General features: G+C 44.8%; 1 long non-coding RNA gene across 1 annotated transcript; it reads left to right on the forward strand.

Moving 5' to 3' along the window:
- The first annotated feature begins 3515 nt into the window (after nt 1-3515).
- On the forward strand, nt 3516-22407 carry LOC310758888. The gene is made up of 5 exons (XR_014546058.1): nt 3516-5271; nt 7221-7266; nt 7361-7388; nt 9439-9533; nt 21307-22407. It is a non-coding gene; the product is annotated as an uncharacterized lncRNA (long non-coding RNA).
- The last annotated feature ends 3140 nt before the right edge of the window (nt 22408-25547 follow it).

Below are 25547 nucleotides of genomic sequence, written 5' to 3' on the forward strand. Positions count from 1 at the left end.
ATGGTTCCTATCATTTCCCCTTTCTTCTGCCTTCCCCGAGAACTCCCATATACTATCACTTTAACAACTATTTTATATGGTGTCAGACTATTGGTGAATCTGGTTCAGTACTTCGGAAGCAGCTCTCCAAGGTTTCAGGTACAAGCTTTTCCAGGTCCTACCTGAAGACACCAAGGACAGAATCAGAGATCTTCTGTATGCTAGACAGATGTTGGACCACTGAGCTACAGTCCTGCCCTTCTGAGGGTAGCAAGGCAACACCCCAAGCCATGATTTATTGGTTTGGGTTTCACATAAAACCATAGTATGCCCAAAGGGTGGAGTACAAAATAGTTTCAAACCATGCTTTCAGGTCCTAGTTTGATTGCTGCATTTGCGGCCTTATGGTGGAAGGTGCTCAAGAGCTTCTAAGTAGAGCACAGGCCTGGGAGGATGGGGATCTGTGGACTTCCAGATGTTTTTGGACTCCACAACTCTCTCGACATGCCCAGTGGTCAGGGAACTGTAGCCTAGGAACATCTGGAGGGTCACAGGTTCCCACACCAGGCACACAAGGACAGCGTATCCCTGTATTTTTTATCCAACTACCAAACAATGGGGGCAGATAAAAGAGGAAGGCTGTTCACCTCAGGCTTGTATGTTTCCTAGAAGCATACGGCTGCAACCATTGGAAAGAGAATGTGCACTTAAACTGGGGCCTTTGGTCAGATGCACAAGCCACTTGTGCCCATTTTAACCAGGCTCAGATTAGGCCAATAATCTGCTGTAGATTAAGGCTTTATTGTATGATTACATTTCTATCCCACGCTTTCCCCAAAGAACTCAAAGTGGTGCCTAGTATTATCCCCACTCCCCTTTTCATTCTCACAACACCCCTGTGAGGTGGGTTAGAAATGAGGGGCAGTGGCCGACCCAAGGTCAACCGCCGGGTTTCACGGCTTAGTAAGAATTTGAACTCTGCTCTCTCTCAGCTCCTAGGCCACCACTCTAACCACTACACCACACTGTCTCCCAGGAGGTCTCTCATCCAGGCACTGAACAGACCCAAGACCTGTAGTCATATCCTGTTGCTGTTTTTAACAAATTTTAACAAGGCTGCTTTCGTTTTTCGCTTTAAAAAAGAAACTCTTCATTGGGCACGTCGTCTCCTTTAAAGGCTCCCGAGTGCCGCTTCCTTCTGCATTCGGAACCCAGAGCGGAAGGGAAAAGGTCACTGTCCCTTTAAGGGCGCCGCACGCCAGCCAACATTCCAAGCTTTCCCCGTCCCTCTTTAGCGCGTCACCGGCATTCCGGGAAGAGGTCGGCGTCGGCCCCTCTCCGTCCTTGACAAGAGGGGCGGGCGGCGACTCGAAACAAACAAACATTCGCGTCGCGGAACAGGAGGAAAGAGGATTCAGAGCGCCGTCTCCGCACCGTCGCTTGCGCCCGAGCGTTTTCTGAGCGCTACGGCAAGCGACGAGCCCCCTTGCCCATCCGCACTCCTCAGAACTGGCAGGCCCGCCGCCGGGTGATGACTCATGAGGGGGCGTGGCTGCAAAGCCCTGTTTCCTTCTCTCGTGCTATGACTCATCGTTGACCGCGGAAGCCCCCTGCGCACGCGCAGCAGGGCCGTCTATTTATAAACCGGCCCAAGGCGGGTGAGTGATGTCATGCAGGCGGCAGTTGGGCAGCGACCGAGATTCGGTCTCGCCCCGCCTGTTGCCTAGCGCCCTAGCGGTGTTTACTCTGCTGGGGGCCGCAGGTTGGCTGGCAACCGCGCCAGGCCGCATGAGAGCGGGAGGGCTGTGGAGGGGGGGACACCCCTTAATCAAAGGCCGCTCAAGAGGGGGACGAAAAGAAATAGGCCCGTAAAACCCTTTAGGGCTTCTGTTCATGCCCAGGAACACTTCCCTCATGTTGTTGCGTTTTATTTAGAGGGTTTTTTTGTCCTGCTTTTCAGCCCATAAAGAGTCCCAGGGTGGCTTACATATGTCAATAATAAGCATCATCATGCGTATTATATAACACATATATAGTTAGGTGTATTCTCCATGACAACTTTAAAGTTTCTTTTTAAATAGTCCCAGGGAGGAATAGTAAAGAAGGTTCATATAGTTGGGTTGGGATGAGGCACTGCGTTCTAATTTATTGAAAGGCATGAAGCAAAGTTATTTATGCTGGGTCAAAGAGTTTCGCTTCTTTTTGCCTAAAATACAGTGGAATGTTGGATTAATGTGTTTTTTAGTATATTTTAGTATACTATGTTTCTAAAGAAATGTTAATATGAATGAGTTTTGGTATTATGTGTAATGGATAATTATGTGTGATTAAAAACCAATACAAAAATCAAAAAGTTCTGGGCCAATATCATGCCTTTAAACATATCTATGGTGTGACCGCATTTGAAAGACTCTGTATAATTCTGGTTGCCTCAAGGTAGAATTGGAAAGGGTTCAGAGAAGGTTAATCAAAATAATCAAGGGAATGGAGTGACTCTCTTAGCCATCATGGTGGCTATGATCAGCCTCCATGGTTAGAGACAGCAACTCTTCTGAATATTGCTGGAAACCACATGTTCGGATGCTGCTTTTGGGTTTTTTACAGGCAGTTGGATGGCCACTGAGAGAGCAGGATGCTGGACTAGTTGGGCCATTGGCCTGATCAAGCAGGTTCCTCTTACGTTCTTATGACTGATTTGCCTTGAATTAAGCCCTGGCAGCATTCTCTATGGGTGGAAAAACATGGTCATTGCGGCACAAAAATATATATAATAGGTTTGGTTGTACCACGTGATGAATGTTTGAGATGGAATCCCAATAGAATATTAAAATTTATTATTTATTACAACATTTTAAATCAGTATACATCTGTAAAAAGACATGAGAAATGGACCTTTAGGAAGGCAGGAAATGAAATGAAAACCGAGGAACATGGGACCTGGGGTCAGATGAAGCAAGATTAGGAAAGAGGGATGATGAAACTGCAGGAAAAGGGAAAGAGCAGTGGTCCTAGGAAAGGAAGAGTGGAAGAAAAATTGATAGAGAAAAGAGCTAGGATGAATCTGATGAGAGTGAATCTTAGTTCCGTTACTATCTCTGTCATTCAGAAAAGCAGCTGTAAAATATAAGTGGCCTGTGGCTCATACAGATGTGTGAAATTCAAGAGAGAAATGGAGCTATTCATAGATACTGAAGGCATGGACTATATAGAAATGGAGCTATTCATAGATACTGAAGGCATGGACTATATAAATAAACAAATTCAATTTGTCTGTTATTTTTCACTGTCAGTGTGGTGTAGCGGTTAAGAGCAGTAGACTCGTAATCTGGTGAACCGGGTTCGCTTTCCCGCTCCTCCACATGCAGCTGCTGGGTGACCTTGGGCTAGTCACACTTCTCTGGTCTCTCAGCCTCACTCACCTCACAGAGTGTTTATTGTGGGGGAGGAAGGGAAAGGAGATTGTCAGCCGCTTTGAGACTCCTTAGGGTAGTGATAAAGTGGGATATCAAATCCAAACTCTTCTTCTTCTTCCCCAGTGTTCTGTTCATGCTCAGCCATCAAGCATTTTCAGCATTGTTTGGAGCCAATGGAATGGCTTGGTGCCTTGGTGGTGAGCCTTGCTGTTGATTTCACAAGGAGTATTTTTTGTGTATTTGATGTGCCACCTATAGTGACTTGAGACAATTGAATCTGGGCAGCCTCGCCACGCCCTCAAGGAATGGATAGGACATGGGATTGGTATGTAAGTGTTTGGGATAGTGCAGGTCCGTTTGCGTAAAAGACAAGAAAGAAGTAATAAGGTTCCTAGATTTACGTTTTTTATGGCTGTGTCCTGCTCTCTTGATGTCTTAGAGCCAGTTAGATCCTTCAGTATGGGGTTGGTTAATCAATTGTACAAAACATGGAGCTCCGATGTCTTATTTCTATTCCCAGGCTAGACTATAAAAGTAACAAATTATTTCTAACCAGATTGAAAAGATTGATTTTTTTAAGAATTAGAAGTGGGGGGGGGGGGGAATAGTGCTGCCAGTTTTTCCAGTTGCTTTCTTTGGATGTGATTGTTAATTTTGCTTGATATATTGAGCTCTATAAATCTATGTTTGTCGCCATGTCTTTAAATAATACATATTAACCACAGATGAATTGAAAACTGCATCAGAACAGCAAGCTTCTTGGTTAAGGGCTGTTCATTTTGCTTCTGACACTTTGTGGGGGCCTTTATTTGTCAATAAAAAACGCTAATGCTATGTAATAACATGTAAAATAGGTATATAAGAGATTTGTAATTCAGTAATAATAAAAGAGAAGTGCCCCATATTAAGGACATAGGATGAAATCCAGTGTGGTAGTTCCACTAATGGAATGGCTTTTGATCCAATAGAAGTGTCTGGTAACAGAAAAGGAGAGGAGGTGATTCTCATGGATTTCAGCTATCTACATCATTGGGAGGATCCCTCAACTGTCTGGAGCAGGTTTTGTAAAGGGTCTGCAGTGGGAAGGGGGAAATGGAGAAAATTGCCTTCCCGCTTAACATTAGTGAATGGCTCAGTTAGATCAAAAGTTGTTCTGTGAGTGGGACAGCAGCCTTGGATTTCATCCAACAGAGGCTGCTTTATACCCAGACAGACTGTTGATTCATGTAGGCAAAGAATTAAGGCTTCACTCCTTAATGTATGTCCTAGGGCGTGAGTACCATTGGACTTAATACTAAGTAAGACATGCATAGAATTACACTGCCAGTGTTCCCAAATTAGTGATGAAGCCCCTACAAAGTGTGTGACACTATTCAGCCCCTATGATACTGTGTAGCAAATCCCTCTTAAGACACCTGTTCAACCTTCATTCTTTTCTGTTGTCAAGAGCTGCAGTAGGGTTTGGTCCTCCATGAAGAAATAATGTTTTGGGTACATTTTCTTTTGGTTCCTTTATTTATGTGCCTGTGGGCAGGGGCTTGGAAGAGGAGAAGGAAAAGCTTCATTTTTCCATATGTAATATTCTGGGATTGCCAAGTCCTAGGAGCTATTATGTTGATGTAATTGCCTCCTTCCTGTTCCTGGCTACATAAATAGAATGGACATTTGGATCACCCGTGATTCTTCTAATTTTAGTCCCTATTTCTCAATTTTGTGACAAAAGACAGTGCTGATAAGATCTCTGAGAGTTTTCACGTGAGTCTCTCATTTCTTAGTTTCCAAGAGCAGAAAACTGGAGATCCACATGCTCATATCAGGAGCTGAAGTTGAACATTAACTTGAATCTTGCAGGCCAGCTCTTTTCCACTCCAGACAAAATGTGAGTCTACTGAAATCTACTGAGAATGTTTTTATTCCAGTAGCTATTCACGTGACAGAAGGTGAAGGACAGTGCGACAGTGGCCGAAACCAAACTGCAACCACTCAAAATGTAGAAATCTTGGGGTCTTATTAGCAATTTTCTTTTTTAAAAAAATCTGAATGTGTTGTTGTACTTTCACAAAATCATTCTTATCAATTTCACCAGTATGAGTTTTCCTCTAACTTTAAAAGGGCATGCATTTGTATCTGCACTGGAGCTGTTAAAAAGAAGAAAAGGAAACACTGCTAAAATTGATGCTTCACCACAGTCTAAGCAGCAAAAAGAAGGAAGAATTGAATTGGTGAAATTAACAAGGCTTCCCGATTTTCCCAAAGGGAAATCGGAGGGGCAGACCATCAATACAGAAAGGCATTAATGTAACCAGCCATGTCATGATGGGACTATATCCAAGTACACTCATAGGGCAGCATGGGCAAACATCCAGTGTAGGCAATGAGGGCAGGGGAGGACAATGGCTTCTGCAGTAGCTGGAGGAGTGTCATGACCTTTAAAGAGGGGAAAGCTGAAGTTTTTTAAGGCCACATGAACTGAAGTGAGGAAAGATTCCCCAACGATCATCAAAGTACTTCAAAATGTACATGTGATTTCAGTTTAAACTACAGTACTGCCTCTTTAACTCATTGCAACTTCACCTAAGGGCCAGACAATGGCTGCTATTGAATCTGACTGGGAATATAAGGGTTTAGTTGAGCTTTGCACTTTGGCAGAGTGCTGGCAATCCTTCTGAGTTCTCCCAAGTCCTACAGAACTCTACGCTAGCCTGCTTATTCAGAAAGCTTCTGTATTGGATTCCTGCTCCTTGTTTCATGCATCCAGCTACCTGCTGCCAGTCACCCTATGCCAGTCACCTGTTTCCTTTGAGCATTAAGTAGGCTCGTGTAGGATTACAGCTTGTAATATCTACTTCAACATAAGCCCCATTGACTTCAATGAATAGAATTGTGAAGAGAATTTCACTTTAAATTTGCTTAAGCCACAGCACAAACGCATCAGCAAATGACCATCTATCATTGAAGGCAATTGCTGTAAAACGGATGGGGAACCTGTCACCCTCCAGATATTGCTGGACCACAATTCCCACCATCCCTGATCATTGGACATATTGACCGGGCTGGTGGGAGTTGAAGTCTAATATCTGGAGAGCCACAGGTTCACCACCTTGCTATAAAACACTATGCGCTAGTTTGCCTCTCTTACCTACTGCTAATCTTAGTGCATTTGTTTTACAGTCCATGCTTCTTCCTCTAAGCTCTTATATTAAGTTTTACTTTTTAAAAACAAAAAACCAAAACAGTTTCCATTGTTCGATACACATGCACATTTGAAAAAGCTTGCCCAATAGGCAATATGACAAGATATTAGGATGTGTTCAGGGTTGTACATGGTGACTTCTTCTGCACAAGAAATTTTCCAAGCGTAGCGATGACTACCTTTACCTATCTTAAAACGGTTTACAATTAAAATGGGAGCGGCCCTAATAATAGAGGAGATGCTGGACAATGGCCAAAGGTCGAAGATATTTAAGAGTTTTGTGTGTATCAATTGTGGATAAATGTATGATCTCTCACATGCTGGGAAGCTGAGTTGTAACTAGGCACATATCACTGGATGTGGTGTGCAGTGTACATTTTTTCATGCTGTACTTGGTGTAAGATGAAGTGAAAAACACCCATCTGGACAAGCCCTTTGGATCTGATGTTAATGGGTTGATTAAAGTCAGCCCCAGGCAAGAACAAGTCAGAGACAGGTTAATACGTCCTGGGCTTTGAGAGAGTGGAGAAACTAGACTTTGAGAGGGGGTTGGTGGGTTTGATGTCTCCTGATCATTCAGGTTCATAGTCTTAAGGTTCTGCTACATCTATTGCTGAACTCAAATCTTTACACAGGGAAGAAGATCGTGTGGATTTCTGGATGATGCAGGAGTCTATCCTAGTCAACATGGCCAATGCTCAGGGATGATGGGAACTGTAGTCCAACAGTATCTGGAAAGCCACAGGTTTTCCATCTCTGCTTCAGATTGAGGAAGTGGCTATCAGCTTTTCCATCAACCATCAGTGAGAAGAATGCAAATCATTTTAAGAAAGGTTTTATGAGTGTTCGGGAATGCAGACCATTAATATTTTTAGGGACACATATTGTGCACTGCAGTAATGTGCTAAAGGTTCTGTGGGTTGGATCCAAAGATAAGTGCATGGAAGGAAAGTTTCCCAGTTCCTCCTGCTATTACCTGCACCCTTTGAAAACCCCCTGGGAAGGATCTCTGTGAAATGGGTGGAGGTGAGAGAATTGTAGAAAATCATGAAGAGGCTTTCTGATCTTGATAACCCCCCTCCCATTCCTCAGTAGCCCTCTGTGCTACAAACTTCAACATATTATAAAATCCAAGGCTATGACTTGAATTTTAAGTTGAGTGAATTTGGCTTGTGTTTATTACATCTCACCCATCAGGTTACCCCCTGTGAACCATACACAAAAAAGCATGGTTACTCATTTTTTGCCACTATTAATCAGCTTCCAACAAATCTCTAATTTTGCCCCTTCCAAAGAAACATTCATGTCTGTTTTACAGAAAAGAAGAAAGCCTTTATTAAGATGATTGGTAGAAACAATGTTTTCCACACTTAGAACTTTCCCTCCAATCATGACCACGAATCCATGTGACTCGTGGTACAAGAGAGATGCTGAGGTCATCAAATTGTCTGTCTTTTGAGCATGACTCTTGACATGTTGACTTCTGAAGTTTCCTGCTTCTGTAGGTAGGGAAACACAAAGAGCAGTGTGTGACATAGCGAAAATAAGCGGTGACTAAGCATTTGTGCAAAAAGAAACACTCCATTATTTTTGTTCTGCTCCCTCTTGGTTATCAACAACCGAAACTATAATTAACAAGCATTAACACTGGACCCTTTATGGGAACTTGCTAAAAATAGTGAGTCATAGAAAATACTCTTTTCTCTGTAAATTGCATGCATCATATGAATTTTGTATTTTTGTCTACTCGGGCTATGAATACATATTCCTTTTTTTTAAATAATTTTTATTAACTGGCCAATCACATCAAATTAAATCACATCACATAAATTACAAATTACAAAGCCAAATTTTTAAATTTTGTTGGGGGAACCCATACTTCAAGATCCAAAGGGGGATTCAGATCATCTTCTTATTACTGCGTTAATGTCCAAATCAGTCCCAATCAGTCCAAACAAAATTCATAATTCTATCCAGTCTTATCTTGGTGTTTCCACATCATATCTTGTTCATATAATTTCTATTTTTCCTTTACGATCTCTTCTGTTGGTCTCCTTAAGCCGATAAGCAAAATAATAATCCTGTGTGGATTTCCCGTTCCTCCACTAAGTCCAGATGGTTTCCATATATCTCCTTCGTAGATAACATCGCTCTTTCCATCATAAATTTGGCATTTGTCGCTCTTAAGTCCCCCCGAGAAGTTGATCCACTATATGTAAACAACTCTATTTCTCTCTTTCTCCTCCCAGACCCAAGAGCTCCAACAATGCCTCCCAAAATGGCAACGGCATTTTTAACTGCGTCATATGAATACATATTCCAAGTAAATGTGGAGCAAACATACTGGAATGATGCTTTGCATAATATGATGTGGCTTCCTGGGGAAGCACCAGCAGCTGTGTGGGTTCATTGGAGAAGATGGAAACTAAATAGACCATTTGGTATTGCATTTATCATTGCATTATTAATTGACCACCAAAGAGGTATTAGCTGAACACTGGCTTGCCTCTTCAACAGAGAGAGCTGCCACCTGTGGAGCAAAAGGTCATAGAATCATAGACTTGTCGAGTTGATCTTAAGCCCTGTTGTGAAGAAAGTGAGACACTGCAAGTCAGAATACACAGTGCTGAGCTAGGTAGACCAATGACATGTCTAAGTACCGGGCAGCTTCATATGTGTGCCCATATGTACATCTTTTTTGGAAGATACCATTAGGCAGCTACATATTAGCAATGAAAACAGAAACCTGATACACTGAATGTTAATTACAAAATGTAATTTCTATAGCAGAACATAAGAAGGGCTTTGTCGTATCAGGCCAAAGCCCTAACTATCCCAAGTCTGTTCTCACAGTAGCCAGGCAGATGGTTATGGGAAACCCAGAAGTAGAACATGAATGCAGCAGCAGCAGTCTCCCACCTGTGATCTCCAGCAACTTGTACTCAGAGGTAAAGTTATATAGGCATTCATTAATTTATTTCATTTTATTTCATTTTCTATGCTGCTTTCCCAGCAAAGTTGTCCTTAAAAGGGTTTATCATCCTATTGAAATAGCAGAGGTTGCCTTGTCCTCCGTGAATTTGTTGAACCCTTTAAAGCCATCCAAGTTGGTCTTGTGGCAGCAAATCCCATAGTTTTAACTATGTTGTGTAAAAAAAATATGTACCTCCTTGATCCTTCCTCCATCTCCCAATGTTCAGCTTAATGGGATAACACCCAGTTGTATTATTATGGGAGATGGAGAAAACCTTCTTCCTACCAAATTTCTCCATCTATATCCTCCCTTCCTTATTAGTCTTTTTTCTAAACTAAAAAGCCCCAAACGCTATAACCATTATTCATAGGAGTGCTGCTCCAGCTCTTTCATCATTTTGGTTGCCATTTTCTGAACCTTTTCCAGCTCCTTTTGAGGTGAGGCAACCAAGTTTCCATGTAAAACAGAGCAAGTATTTGACCTTTATAAAATCTGACATGGCCTCTTGGCAATTCGCCCTTTCCTGACCAAGGCAAATAAAAGCTGGTTTTTAAGCATTCCCCCCCATTTACAACTTCCTTTATGTTTTATATTTTTTGTGGTGGGGGGGGGAGAAGGACACTTTATGACATGCCAGACAAGTTCTGTTAAGATTTGGACTCACGTACTCATGGACTTACGTTCTCAGGAAGTATATAATCAGTTTCCTAGGAATCAGCATAATAGAATTGTAGAATTGGAAGGGAATCCCAAGAGTCATCTATTCCGACCCCTTGTGTTGCAGGAATCTCGGCCAAAACATCCACGACAGATGGCTATTCAACCTCTGCTTAAAAACCTCCAATGAAGGAGAGTCCACAACCTCCCGAGGGAGTCTGTCCCGCATAAATTCCCTGGCTTAGTAAAAGCATATATGATTTGCTGAACAACCAGTTTCCAGCCAGGGATGCAAATGACTGGTTCTACTGTGTTTGCTAATCTACTGAGTCAGACCACTGGTCCATCTAGCCCAGGAATGTCCACACTGGCTGGCAGCAGCTCTCCGGGCTTTCAGGCAGGGAATATTTTCCTGGGGAACCTTGGGTATAGGGTATCTGTGGATCCCTTGTCCTGTCCCTTCCTTTTCCACCTCAGATCTACCCCCTTCTTTAAAGAAAACAACGAGAACCCTGAAAAACTCCCTATTGATGGTGGTGGGGAAGCCAATACAAACTTGAATTTCATGGGTTGCCTTTAAAAAAAAGAAAGAAATTGCAAACAGTATAAGTTTGACTTGTAACTTAGGGTGCAAGCCAAATTCTGGCAACAAGGCATGAATGGAGCCACCACCATATTTGGAGCTCTCTTGTTCCTGCTATCTGGAGGCAGAAGGCTGTTGAGGTTGGACAGCCAACTTTCCCATGCAGCCTTTGGTTTATCAGCTTGACTTCTGCTCTCAGCTGAACATCACTGCTTGACACCAGCTGTCTCAACATTTTCTTCTAAGACCAGCAGAAACAGGGTCTCGGGTAGAGGTCTTTCCCATCACCTATGCTTTAATCCTTTTTTCTACAATTAGAGGTGTTGGGGGTTGAGCTTGTATCTTCTCCAGATAAAGCAAACTCCCCATATCCTATTTCTTTTGCACCCATCTTCCCAAACAAACCGCCCTTCACACAATGCCTGTCTCACCCCACTGGCATGGGATTTCTCCCCAAACCTATCCTCCTCCTCTTCCGATTTTTCCCCATGCTAAGGGCAGCAGGTGGAGGGCAGGGATTCAGGAAAACATTCAGGCCTGCTTGATGACAACAGGTGTGTCTGTATAGTAAGGAGCCTAGATCCCCCTTGAGTAAGTAAACATGATTTCTTATCATTGTTCCATCTTGAAACAGCCATATCCTAATACTTATTACCATGATCTTAATAGATATATTAATTAGGCTTGCTGGACTCCACACACCCATTGTCCCTGACCAGCAGCTGTGCCAGCTGGGGATGATGGGAATTGTAGTCCAAAATTTATGGAGCGCACCAGGTTAGCAAAGTCTGCATCAACAGGTGTAAGATATGCATGGCAATCTGTTAAATGCCTCTGTTGTTTCCTAAACATCTTGTGATAAGGGCTGTTTCCTGCCTAGGGATATAATATCTGGTGTTTCAAACAAGGCATAAGAAAATTTGAGAAATGCAGGGTGGTAATTTGATCCTTGCTGGAAACTCATTTACACCACCAGCCCATAAACAGGGTTTAACACCCTCCAGCTATTTGCTGTGGAAAGATGAGAAGGCCCATTAGGCCTAACAGGCTGTGTTTCATCCATCAGGCTGCCCTAAAGCCAGTGTTTGCCTGTAATATTTTGACCTGGATTGGGAGATAGCAAGTCGATCACTTTGTAAACTGAAAGCAGCACCGTGTTATTCCTGCTTTCCTAAACAAAAACCAATTCCCCTTTCTCACGCCACCCACACACCAGTGATTAACTTATTAATAAACCCGTGGAAGTGAAACCACTGGTTTCAACAAAGGCCTTTTATAACACCTTTCTGTCGCCCTTGTCCCACAATGCCCTGCTCTGCTGTAGGTAATCAGGCTCCAATCAGCCGACAATGACCGGTAATAGAAACTCAGGAGTGACAGAAAACCACAGTTGCTTTGCAGGCTTCATGGGACAGGAATGCTGGCCCTAACTTTTAAGGCAGTTATAAAGCACTGCCCCACAGGCAATAAGCTTTTACCAAGCCTTTACGAGGGGCTGAGCTTTTAGTGTAGCCAGGCCCTGCCCTGTGGAACTCCCTGCCACTGGAAGCTTGGCAGTAATCGTCCCTGCTGGCTTTTTAGATGACTCCTGAAAAATGTGTTACTCAGGCAAGCCTTTGAAACATGAACTTCATTTTCCCAACGGTTATTTTTAATGAAAATGTGGTTTAGAAATATTAGGGCAGAAAGTCGTCCAGTCTGGCATCCTGTTCTCACAGCGGCCAACCAGACTGCAAGCAGGCAGATGGGCACAGAAGCACTCTCCCACCCGTGTTTCCCATGACAGGCATGAAGTAAAGCCATTGCATTAGCAGCATCAAAGTGACAGCTCTGGGGCGCAAGCCTGGGCAGTGGGTATGGAGGTCCTGGGCTGCCCAGATGACAAGACCTTTCTCTTGGCCCCACTGATGTGGTCCAAAGGAAAGCAGAGCAATATGTTTGGCACTAGCTTCCCTGTAGGAGTTGCTGGAAGGAGCTGAACAAGGCACCATCCAACCATCTTAGGGACTCCCCTCTGGATTTGTGTAGGGTTTACTCCTTAGTGTTTTCTTTTCCCGGAGATCTCTCTCAAGACAGCAGAAGGTTAGGATCAGAGTTTTCCTTCTCCTAGATGGGTTGCCTTCCCAGGTTGATGAGCCCCATCTGCCCCTCACGTCCCTCTACAGCACGTGCAGAAAACGCCTTCTTTGACCACTGATGGTCTCATCCACCAGAGCCTATCTTCACATTCAGGGGAAGTCCGTCACTCACTGAGGGTTTGAGACCCGTCGGCTGCCCACACCTGGTTTAGCCAGCCAGTTGAAGCCAGTCCCAGGGTGAAAGACCATATAAATTGAGTTTCATAAGGAAAACACTGCAGCCTTGTTTGCAATCGAGCTCTCTGGATTTTTACCTTGGTATTCTCTTCCCCCTTCCCTCTTCTGATAAATCCTACTTTATATTTTACTTGGGAATTAACTGGAAATGTTAATTCTTAGAACTTCCTTGTTTTTCTGTGCCTAGCCTTTCTGTAAAAGGCTTAGCATGCCGTAAGCGGGGATGACAGTGTTTCATCTTGGAATCGCAAGTCATGTGCCTAATTGGAAATGATTTCAGTTTACTACACTGGAGAGTAATGCCGCGATGTCCTCACTAAAGGAGCACATGACTCTTGTGTAAGCCGGCTGTACCTGGGAGGAGGGAATTTGATAAGGCTCTCTGGGTGTGTATTGTTGTAAGCAGATTAATAGCTCTGATCCAATAAAGGAGGTCTCTGCAGTGGCATCATCGCAGAGAGCCAGTGTGGAGTGATGGCTGCTGCCGGCTTCTTGGATCACGCTAGCCAATGAAAGATTCATGAGGAGATGGTGTTTTATAAGCCAATATCTCATATTGCCGCAGAGTCAGAAGTGTGACGTGAGCCAATCGATATAATTCGCCCTCCCGAAAGGTGGTAATGGGAGTGTGTTTATGGGAGGAGAAATGCTCCACAACAGGTGTGGGAAATCTCAGGTTCAGAGACCAAAACCCAGCCTCCTTTACTCTCCTCAGGCCAAACTCTGAAGGTACTTACCTGGCTGCAATGTGTACTTCAGCTCTCATAATACCCCTTTCTTGTCTGGATGAGGGATAGCTATTGTGGAGTGGCAGTTTTGTATTTTTGTGTTGCTGGGTTTTGTTTTTTCTTTTGTAACGTATACAGCTTTGGATGAGCATTTGCCCAGAAGAGTGTCCTAAAACCACTTTAAATAAAAATCTTGTCTAAATAAAACAAATATTGTTTGCCAGAGAGAAGGGGAGGAGCAATTCCCTGATTTGGGTTAGCAATGGGATTTGGGGTTGGTCGATGGGAAAACGGGGGGAAATTTGCAGTATCATGCCACATCAACACATGGTTACAGTAACTGGACACAGCCTTCCTTTTTTGGGTAAGAAGAGCTCTGTCTCCTAGTCCAGAATGATTGGTAGGCGTCTGTCTATGTGTGTAAAACTGAAAGCGAGAGAGGAGCTGTTTGCAACTCATAGCTCAGCACCCTGTGAAGTGCAGTGCTGTTGAGATCTCAGCTAAAACATCTTGATTTCCCAGAGGCACCTACGTGTACATATAGGTAAACCTGTGTTTGAGGCCTGCACCTTGACCTAGCAACACCTTCGCCAAGAAGACAGCCTGAAGGTTTTTCTTTCAGATTGCAGAGTGAGGGCAGGAAAACCTTTCCAGCCTGAAAGCCACATTGCTTTCTGGGTAGGCATGCCTCTACATCCCCTCCCCCCTCCAAGTCTGCTGGGGTGAGGCTCAGCCTCCCCCCAATCTTTTTTTTAAAAAACCATTTTATTGACTATTTTCACATAACAAATTGTTCAAGCAATTGTATTTTCCCCCATTTCCCACCCTCCCACCCCCACATACCCCCTCCCTCCCCCCTACGACTTCCCTCAGTTCCTCTTTCTGATTTATTAACACACATTGTTCTCTGCATATTATAAAAACGTAAAAATCTCTAAGTTATCTATGTATTATGTTAACAAATAAATTTGTGTATGTTTATTCAAAACCTGCCAAGGAGTCCAACTCATTTTGTTGTTTCTTTAAATACTTTGTAAAAGGTTACCATTCTTTTTTAAAGTCACAGTTGTCCTTATCACGAAGTTTATGCGTCAATTTTGCCAGTTCCGCATAGTCCATCAATTTCTCTTGCCACTGTTCTTTTGTCGGGGTTTCTTCATTCTTCCATCCTTGTGCTATTAAGACTCTTGCCTCCATTGTCGCATACATAAATACGTTCTTCATTTTCCTTGGCAGGTCTTTTCCTACAATCCCTAACGAAAATGCTTCAGGCTTTTTTACAAATGTTAATTTGAAAAATTTCTTCAACTCATTAGATATAATTTCCCAAAAAAAATTAAGCCTCCCCCCCCCCAATCTTGAAGGGGCAGAGGAGGCTTGGTGGGATGTTGTCCCGGACTACACAGCATCTCACGCAGACCAGCACACCTGGCAGGAGAATGTAGCATCGGGAGGAGGCCTGGTCGGCCTATCCCAATGTGACAGTTGTCATGCATGATACTCATGACATCATGCACATAACATCTGCCACCATCACCCCAAATGTCGGACGCAACTCGGAGCCTGTGTTTCTGGGCAACCGTCCAAAGGTCACCTGTTGGCAAGGCCAGAGTGAAGTAAGGCTAGGCTGAGAGGCAGTGACTGGCCCAAAGTCACCCCAAAGTCTTGGGGTCAATTGCCACATACCAGGCTTCATGGCTTTAAAGTGAACCAGTAATAGAGATTTGTGGTTGGATCTCTTGCCATATTTAGTGTTAAACACAGTGGGGGTGGGGGTGGATCTCAGTTGGAATCTAGCTGCTAGGTCAGCCAACTTCCCAGTAAACCCTCCCCTGTGAAGCTGCTCTTTGCCCCACAAGTGAATATTTCCCCTTACAAGGCAAATAGCAACTTGGGAGGTGGCAGATGCAGTGGAAAAACAACGTGAGTGAAAGGATTAATTGCTCCACCCTGATTGGATTTGTGGGTCTTCAGTACTGCAATAATCAGGCTGCAGTCTTGTGTGCATTTACCTGGAAGTCTCATTAAACTCAAAACAAAACAAAAATTTTCCTTCCAGTAGCACCTTAAAGACCAACTAAGTTAGTTCTTGGTATGAGCTTTCGTGTGCATGCACACTTCTTCAGATACTTCTTTCGTGCATGCACACGAAAGCTCATACCAAGAACTAACTTAGTTGGTCTTTAAGGTGCTACTGGAAGGAAATTTTTTTTTTGTTTTGACTATGTCAGACCAACACAGCTACCTATCTGTCATTAAACTCAGTGGGACTTACCGTACTTCTGTGATGAGGCTGCATTTTAATGTTTCAGTGTTTTAATGTTGTATTTTAATCTTGTTTTTAAGTTGTATTCATTCAACTTGTTTTTATTATTGCTTGTTAGCCGCCCTGAGCCCGGCCTTGGCTGGGGAGGGCGGGGTATAAATAAAAATTATTATTATTATTATTATTATTATTATTATTATTATTATTCTGAGTTGGTATGGTTAGGAATCAGATATTCTTGTAGTCACATCCACATAATACATGCTTGGAAAATGTCACTTACCCATCACAGGCTGTGCAACCCACTCTACCTTTAAAGCACATTCCCTACCCCCAAGAATTCTGGGCCCTGTAGTTCGTTAAGGGTTGCTGGAAACTGTAACTCTGTGAGGGGGAAACTACAATGCCCAGAATTCTTTTGAGGGCAAGAATGCAGTTTGAATGCCCTTTACAGGTACAGTGTCGCAATAGAGCTACAGTTCCCAGTAGCCTTTAAAAACTATAGTTCCCGGAATTCTTTTGGGGAGGGGAGCCTTTTGCTCAGATTGCAAGGGCTTTTTGTCCTTGGCCATTTTGGAAAGGGCGATCCGTCGAGAGCAATCTGTACATTGAGTCCCCTTGAGGTTTGCATAAGGAAACGAATTAATATTTGTATGGTCCTGTTCCTGCTGGTGATTTTACATTTACAGTTGGCAAGCACCGAGCAAAGGGAAGCAGCCTTCTTTTCCTTTTGCTTGGAGATCGAAAGCAGCATTCCTAGTTCTGGTAACAGGAGCTCGTAATTTCTCCGGCTTCCCCACTTTGCACAATGACACAGCGCTTGATCACCCCACTGCGCTGCCCATCAGTCTTGTTTTCGCTTATGATTTCTTGTAAGGCTAAAGGGCCATAAAACATTCTTATCTGCCTTTGTGGTAGCACTGGCTGAAGTGTTCTCTGAGATAACAGCTCAGAGAGAGGGAGGAACCTGTTTAGATTGCAAAACCATCTCTCTGCATCTGGAGAAACAGAAACTTGTGCAGTAGAAAGCTGGCCTCTGGAGCTCTGATTGGTTGTACGCAGGAAGGTTTGAATGAAATGCCACCTGTACTCTGTGGCCTGGAAGAGGGCAGGACCACAGAAGGGATGGGGATGTGGCTCAGCAGTAAAGCACGTGGTTTACATGCAAAAAGTCTTGGGGTCAATTGCCACATACCAGGTTTCTAATTAAAGGTACCAGGTATCAGAAGATGGGAGAGATCTCCGTATATGCAAGGGAGCTGATCTGCCACAAATAATTCTGGGCACTGTCGTTTACTCTCAAGAGTCACAATTCCCAGCAACACTTAACAGACAGCAGTGCCCAGAATTCTGGGAAGGAGAGCATGCACTTTGAAAGTGCATTAAAAGTATAGTATTTGTACACAGCCCGGGGGACGGGGGATCATTGTTTAGCTCAAGGTTTGCATTATGGGAAACCTTTCAGTAAGGGGCACTTGTCAGCGGCAGGCAGGGGCTAAAGTGCACAGAGGAGCAGGTGCGACTCTTGACTTTGAACAGTAACAGTTTGAGGTTTCTGCATACAGACATACAGCCCACGCAGCTCTCCGTCTCCTATGCAGGCAAGCAAGAGGGATTATGACAGTTCAAGGACAGGTTCCAGTCTGGTAAAAGCCATCCAGGAGGGTGGAGAGCAGGGCCATTGAGAGGAGGAGCTTGCGAAGGGCCTGATAGAGAGGTGTGGAAGGGCTGTAGGAGTTGGGAACAGGTCAGCAACAACTCACAAGGGGTCAGGGAAGTTAACTACAGTGGTACCTTGGGTTAAGTACTTAATTCGTTCCAGAGGTCCGTTCTTAACCTGAAACTGTTCTTAACCTGAAGCACCACTTTAGCTAATGGGGCCTCCTGCTGCCACCACACCGGCAGAGCACGATTTCTGTTCTCATTCTGAAGCAAAGTTCTTAACCCGAGGTAATATTTTTGGGTTACCGGAGTCTGTAACCTGAAGCGTATGTAACCTGAAGAGTATGTAACCCGAGGTACCACTGTATTCAGAGAAACCAAAGCAGCTCAGGCCTAGTGAGCACAGCACGTCTTCCCAGTGGATCTTGCCAAAATGAGGTGGTTGCAAGGACTAAGACTCCCCACGCCCCCAGGTCCTTCCTAAGCAACCTGGGACTTCTTTGCCTTGTCTGCCTCTGCTCCGTCCTCTTCATACTTCTGTGGGTTCTGGGAGACCAGAGGGAGGGGAGCTGCTCACAGCAGGAGGGAGAGACTCCCTGGCTTCTCAAGGAGCCCACCTCATCTCTGCCTCTTGACCTTCTCTCCAGCCTCTGATTCTGGACTGCCCTCTGCCACAGCCTCTTTCTGCTCACTAAACTCTGTTGCCTCTCCAGCTTCCGACATCTCCTTCTCCTAGTCTGCTCCTTCTTCTCCCTCTGACTGCTCGCCATCATCCCACCACCAATCCCCAGGCTCTGAGCCTCCTTCCCTTGGGGGTTCCCCGGCTGATACCTCCCACCACTCCTCAGCATCTAGCCAGTCCATGACACTAAGGTCCCCAACCTCGGAGATGTGCAATACAGGATGAAATGGTCAGTCAGTCTGGTTTTGTGTGAGTTTGCCATGTTCTTAAAGAAAGAAGATGGGATTGTTTTGGTTTTTATCATTTTGTATTGCTTTATTTTTTTTAAGAAATAAATAAATAGTGATGCAGTGCACAGGAATGGGTATTGAAGCATTTCGAAATTCAGGCAGAATAAGAAAGTTGTATGTCCCTGCCTGAAATCCTTCATTAAAAGGGAAGATGTTCCAGAGTTGGGGTGCCACCACCAAAAAGGCTCTGCACCACATCCTCCTCTGCTATGCTTCTACTGGTGGCATCAGGTGGAGCAAGGCATCTAATCATGAATGTAAAGGACAGGCAAGTTCATGTCGCCTTTTCCCCTATCTGCTGTCTAACAAACTAGTGAAAGCATGATTTCTCACGCCAACAATGCTACTCTGAGGGCTGACATGCAGAAGGTGTGCCTCAAATTAAAATGAAAGATACTTGGATCATGCAACAAAACTGATCTGGAGGTGTATCTGGGCTGCACTCTGAACTAAGTGTTTCCTCAAGGGTAGCAGCCTATTGCCCAGATACACCTTGCTGCAATCCAAGGGGAAGCGGATGAAAGTTTGATGCATAAGCAGGAAGTATAAAACAAATCTCAGGAGGGAAGAAAAACATACAAGCTCTCTTGAGGTTTGGGTACTGGTTATTGACTTACCAGGTGCATCTAAATCCATCTGATATTAACTAGAGAACCAACAACATGACAGTTCATAGTCAATTTTTATGTCACCTATGATCACATTTACACTGCTCCTGGTGATAGGTTTTGATACTTTCTGCAGGTATTATGGCAATACACAGTATAATCACTATCTTATTATGTTTACAGTGTAATCAGATGAATAGCCTAATAAAACTTTGACAGGGCTTCCAACCTCATTGCTTTGCGATCAGAACACTTGTTGTTTTTTCAAATCAATATTAATTGGATTCTCAAGATTGCCTTGGCCAATATATCCGCACTAGACCTCTTCTGTCTGGGGAACTGGCACTGTTACAGGTGCTGCACATTCCTTCCCCTGAAAAGTATCTTGGGAACTGTAGTTTAACCCCTCACAGAACTACAGTTCCCAGCACCCTTCGCAAATTACAGCTCCCAGGATTCTTGTTGGGGAGGTTGCTTTAAATGAACGTTGCGTACATACCATATCAGCCTGAGAATTCCTGAGAATGATATCTTATTGAAGACAGCATCTGGCCACATCCACAATATTCTGCCTTGCCTTCTTGTTACTCGCCTCGGGGAAACCTTTGTTATGCAAAGATGGGTCATAAATCTTGGTTAAGAGACTGAGCTATGTATCAGGAAGTCTCCACTTTGAATCTCACTCCTGTTCTTGTCTCACTAGCTGGCCTTAGGCAATCCAAACTGTCTCGGCCCTATTACAGATGGGGGTTAATAATGTCGATTTACCTTCTAGGCGTGTTGTCAGGATTACAAACAGGGTGCATATGAAGAGCTCTGAACACTTGAAAGCACAGTACAAATGTTATTGTTAAGATAAAGAGGCTGGGGAAAACTTCTGCCTGAGGCTTTGGTTCTCTCCCAGACTGTCTGGGCTGTTGCAGAGAATCTGTTTATTAAGCATTTGTCCCAATCTGTTTGCAATAATAATAATAATCAAAAATGCATGGAGATTGATATGAGGTCACTGTTTGGTTTTTTTGAAGATAATTTTGTTTTGGATATTTTTATTTTAACCTCTGTATCTGTATTCGATCTGAAAATTTTTTAATATATGGATTTTTTTTGTTGCTGATGTTTTTATTGTTAAATCCTTTCAGTATGTTTTTATAAAGTAATGGGGTTCGCGGGTGGAAATGAATGAATAGCACCCCATGATCACATACTTCCCTTTGCATTTTCCCATCGCTTTTCTTAGCACAAAATTTCTGTGTGGGCAGTTGCGTGTGCTAAGTTGGAAGTAGGGTTGTTGTGCAAGAGTGCCAAATTCATTTTAAGTGTGCAAGCCAATTTTGCTGGTATATAAGTGATTCAATACAGTTACAGTCTAGAAGGGACCTGCAGCCCTATAGCATTTCTGAGGCATTGCCATTCCTCTCTTTGCTGTTAGTAGAAATGAAACTGTGCTTCCACATGATACTTGGCTGAGTATAGTAAACGTAAAGGGACCCCTGACCATTAGGTCCAGTCATGGCCGACTCTGGGGTTGCGGTGCTCATCTCGCTTTATTGGCCAAGGTACAGCCTCCGGGTCATGTGGCCAGCATGACTAAGCCACTTCTGGCGAACCAGAGCAGCACACGGAAACACCGTTTACCTTCCCGCCAGAGCGGTACCTATTGATCTACTTGCACTTTGATGTGCTTTCAAACTGCTAGGTTGGCAGGAGCAGGGACTGAACAACGGGAGCTCACCCCATCGCGGGGATTTGAACCGCCGACCTTCTGATTGGCAAGCCCTAGGCTCTGTGGTTTAACCCACAGCGCCACCCGCGTCCCCAGGCTGAGTATACACCAGACATTTAAAGCGCATTGTTTCCCCCAAAGAATCCTGGGAATTGTAGTTTACCCTTCCAGACTCCCTGGCCTTCCGGAAACCTGCCGTTTAATTCACAGTTTCCTTTCTTTCTCATCCACAGCTGTTGCCAAAACAGACCTCAAATTATTCAGTTGTTTCTTCTCTGCAGCCATAGAACCCTCCGCTGTTCGTTCGTCCATTTTAAGAAGTTTAATTTTCATTAGCATGCTTGTGCTTTGGGGTGTAGGGGACATGAATTTAAAAAGTTTTAATCGCACACACACTTTTAAAAGGAGATGAGATCACAAAGGAGGAGCGGAAGGCAAAATGGAGCTATGGGTTGCATAGCGTTACATGGTAATGAACCTAGGAAACTCTGCACAGAAAAAAGCAGGACTTCACCTATTACACGACCAACGTCCTAAAATTGTGCGCTGCACTGAAAGTGCTTTGCAAGTCTGCACTGGGCAGGCTGGCAGCTGCAATTACATTTGAAGTCAGAGAAAATCAGAGCAAACCAAGTATTTAAAAAGGAAGGTGAAAGCGGTGCCGTGATTTTGGAAGTTGCATCACTGGGATCACTGCAATCACTGAGAGAGAGAATGAATGAATGGCGTCTGGAGAAAACGGCTTGTGTGAAATCAGTGAGGAAAGAGGGGAAGGGCTGGTCCTTCAGGGCTAGAGCAGGAAATTTGCCTGCAAAAGTTCCCAGGTTCAGTTCCTGCCATCTCCCTGTAGCACTGGGAAAGCTCCCCTCTTCTTCCTGAAACTGAAGACTCTGTTGAAAATGCAGAGCGAGGTGGACCAGGGATCTGGTTATCAGAGGAGATGGTCCAGATAGACCAGGGGTCTGATTCAACAGGAGGCAGGCTCCTGTTACGTTATAGCCACCCATGACCTTCACTTGTCCCTTCAGGCGAGGATCGGAAGCGTAGAGAACAGAGGAACTTGCAAGATGTGTGCGTAACAGTCCCTTCCTTCTGCAATCTTTGCTTTTCCTTAGCCTACGTTAATACACATGCATACCTTTGCTTCCCCTTCCCTTTCTTATTCCTCATTTGGAAAGAAACTGCCCTGAGGAGAGAAGTCATCCCACAAGGTATTTCAAAGCCCCAAGCACAATTGCCGTCTTGTACAAGTCTAGTTCCTCCCTAGGACTGGGGAAAGCTGCAGAAAACTGATCTATTTGGGCCCCTCCAGGCAGCCTCTCTCATGTGTCGTCCAGCTGATTTGCACTCCTGGTGCTCTCAGGGTGGTCACATGGGCTCCTGCATTGAAATTGGTTTGTACCCTCCTGGGACAAGGCATAAACAGCCATCTGTGCGTGGTCTGTAGCTTCCAGCAAATACAGTCGTACCTTGGAAGTCAAACAGCCTAGTTCTCGAATGTTTTGGCTCCCAAATGATCAAAACCTGGAAGTGACTGTTCGGTTTTTGAACATTCTTTTGGAAGCCGAACGTCTGACAAGACTTCCCGGATTCTGATTGGCTGCAGGAATTTCCTGCAGCCAGTCAGAAGCCACACTTTGGTTTTCAACCATTTTGGAAGCCGAACAGACTTCCGGAACGGATTCCATTTGACTTCCAAGGTACGACTGTATGCCAAAACTTTTCATACAAGAAATGTTCTGTTTGGGTGTGTGTGTTTTCTTTTACTACCACCTCTGATGCGCTAATGGCGCCATGGCAGGGTGACAAACTGAAGTTGCTTCTTTGTGACATAAGCCACTCCCTTCTTGTTGATGCTATTTTTGTGGAACCCAGGGCACAACAATCACAGCCTGAGTGTTAAAAAGGCAAAATGAAAGTATGATGCAGGCACGATGTCATAGCGCAAATTACTTATGCTTAAATAGAGGGGGGTGGGAATATGTATGTGGCACCCACTCTCTTTAGCGGCTTGGCTCTGGATACAGCAGCTTTGCTTGTGTCAGGAGTGTCAAGGCGAGCCTTTGTGGTTGGTTGAGCTTCTTAGGGTTTTCTTTTGCTCTGGAATGGGAGTTTGAATAAAAGGGAGGAAGCGCTTTGGGGCAGCCCAAACAGGATACATGTACACACAGAATGAGGGGACACGGGTGGCGCTGTGGTCTAAACCACTGAGCCTCTTGGGCTTGCTGATCAGAAGGTCAGCGGTTCGAATCCCTGAGATGGGGTGAGCTCCCGTTGCTCTGTCTCAACTCCTGCCAACCTAGCAGTTCAAAAGCACACTAGTGCAAGTAGATAAATAGAAAGCGCTGCAGCAGGAAGTTAAACAGCATTTCCGTGCACTCTGGTTTCTGTCACGGTGTTCTGTTGTGCCATAAGCGGTTTAGTCATGTTGTCCACATGACCTGGAAACCTGTCTGTGGATGAAAGCTGGCTCCCTCGGCCTGAAAGCGAGATGAGTGCCGCAACCCCATAGTCACCTTTGACTGGACTTATTCGTCCATGGGTCCTTTACCTTTACCATTTACCTTTTTACATACAGAATGAGGAAAGGACTCTGTAAGTGTGTATACTGATAGAGAAATTAAGGGGGGGTGCTAGTGTATCAGTGTATTGTTAGCTGCTCTGAGAATGTCAGAGGAGTAAACCCTACACAAATCTGGAGTGGAGTCCTTAAGATGTTTGGATGGCGCCTTGTACGCCTCCTTCCCTCAACTCCTGCAGCCAAGTTGGTGCCAAACATATTGCTCTGCTTTCCTTTGGACCACATTAGCAAGGCTGAGATTGGAGGGGGGATTTTGTCATTGGGGCAGCCCAGGACCCCCATACACACTGCCCAGGCTTGCACCCCAGGGAAGACACTTCGGTGCTGCTAACGAAGTGGTTTGACTTCATCCCAGGAGGCGCATTCAGTTGTCTTTTGACACAAACAGTTGCCAATAACAACGCACTGCTATGGAGTATCAGCACCTGCATTTTTGCTGTCCATGGCAGCCATTTTGTGCTGGCGCTCACAGCACGTTTATCAATATATGAATACTGGCAATTCATTTTAAAAAACAACAACAACCACCCATAAAAGCACTGCCTGAAGGAAGTATTGGAGGTTACCTTTTTAAAATGTTTTCAAAAGTAACCTGAAGGCTGGTTTTTGATACGGCAGATGCCTCTACCAATGGAAGAGAAGGGGGAGAGGGGGAGATTTGCCCTTTTAGCTGAAGCTCCCTATCCGCTCTCTTCTGAAAGGTGCCACTTTGCAAGGGGCAAGGGGAGGTGCTGAAACGCACCAAATCGCTACTAGGAAATGCAGGGGCATTCCTTCTTCTGTCAGCGTCGCCAGCTTTCAGTCGACAGCAGCAAATCACTAGGCGTGTGGTAACATTTGGCTCGCTCTCTTCTCCCCCCCCCCCATATGCTCAAAGCAAAGGAGGCATGCCTGCGCAGATCCTCCCCACATATGAATGACTCTCCATCCAGGTATCATGGTGAGTTTCTGCTGCAAAAGTGTTCTTTTACCTCCTTCGGCACACAGATTATTAGTCATTGTGGTTGTTTCTCCCGTGGTTGCCCCACACAAAGCCGTCATTCTTCCACAGGAATGCTCAAGTGCTTTCATTCTTACATAAGCACTGAGAATACCTGGTGCAATGTCTCATGGGGGGGGGGGGGCTTCATTGAAAATGGATGTAGTTTTCACATTTCCTGCCTTGGGGGAATTCTTCTCTGCACTACCTTGCCTGCTGAAGATGCCCAGGGAAACCGTGTGTCTTGCAAAGGATTCTGGGGGCATGTTCTAAGGCAGAGGTTTTCAACCCTTTTTTTTTAGTCTGCGGCTCCTTTAACCCAACTACATTCTTTCTGCAGCACCCCTGTGGGGCTCAGGAGCCCAGTTATGTCAGCCCTTGCCTGCAGAGCCAACAGCGCCTTACCCCTTTTCAAACACCCTCCCTTGGGGCGTGTTCCCTCAGCCTCCTCTCCTCTCCCCTCTCCTTGCAAGTCCTCTGGGTGGCCGCAGCTGCTGGCCCTGGTCTCTGAGCTACCCCGCTCCTGTCCTAAAGAGAGGTGCCTCCTCACACTGCCCCACAGGGGCCTGGGAAGCACCCCCTGGCCAGCCCCAGAGGCACCATTCGCTTGGGGAGCTTGTAGCCAGAGCTGCTGCAACAAACAGCTGTGCAGGCCTCTGGGAGGCAGAAATGTGAGAGGGCATCAGAGGAAGGAGGGAAGGAAGGAGGGACAGAGGCCAGTGTTGCCCGGGGCACCCCTAACCACCATTCAAGGCACCCCAGGGTGCCAGGGCACACTGGTTGAAAACAACTATTATAGGGGCTCGCGGGCACGGAGGCAGGTAACGAAACAAGTTGAATATCACCACTCTAGGCAGGGCATTACTGCAAGATCAAACCTATCCATTCTTAAGGAAATCAGCCCTGAGTGCTCA

The sequence above is a fragment of the Podarcis filfolensis genome (assembly GCF_964270895.1).
Source record: "Podarcis filfolensis genome assembly, chromosome: 3".
Classification (NCBI taxonomy): Eukaryota; Metazoa; Chordata; class Lepidosauria; order Squamata; family Lacertidae; genus Podarcis; species Podarcis filfolensis.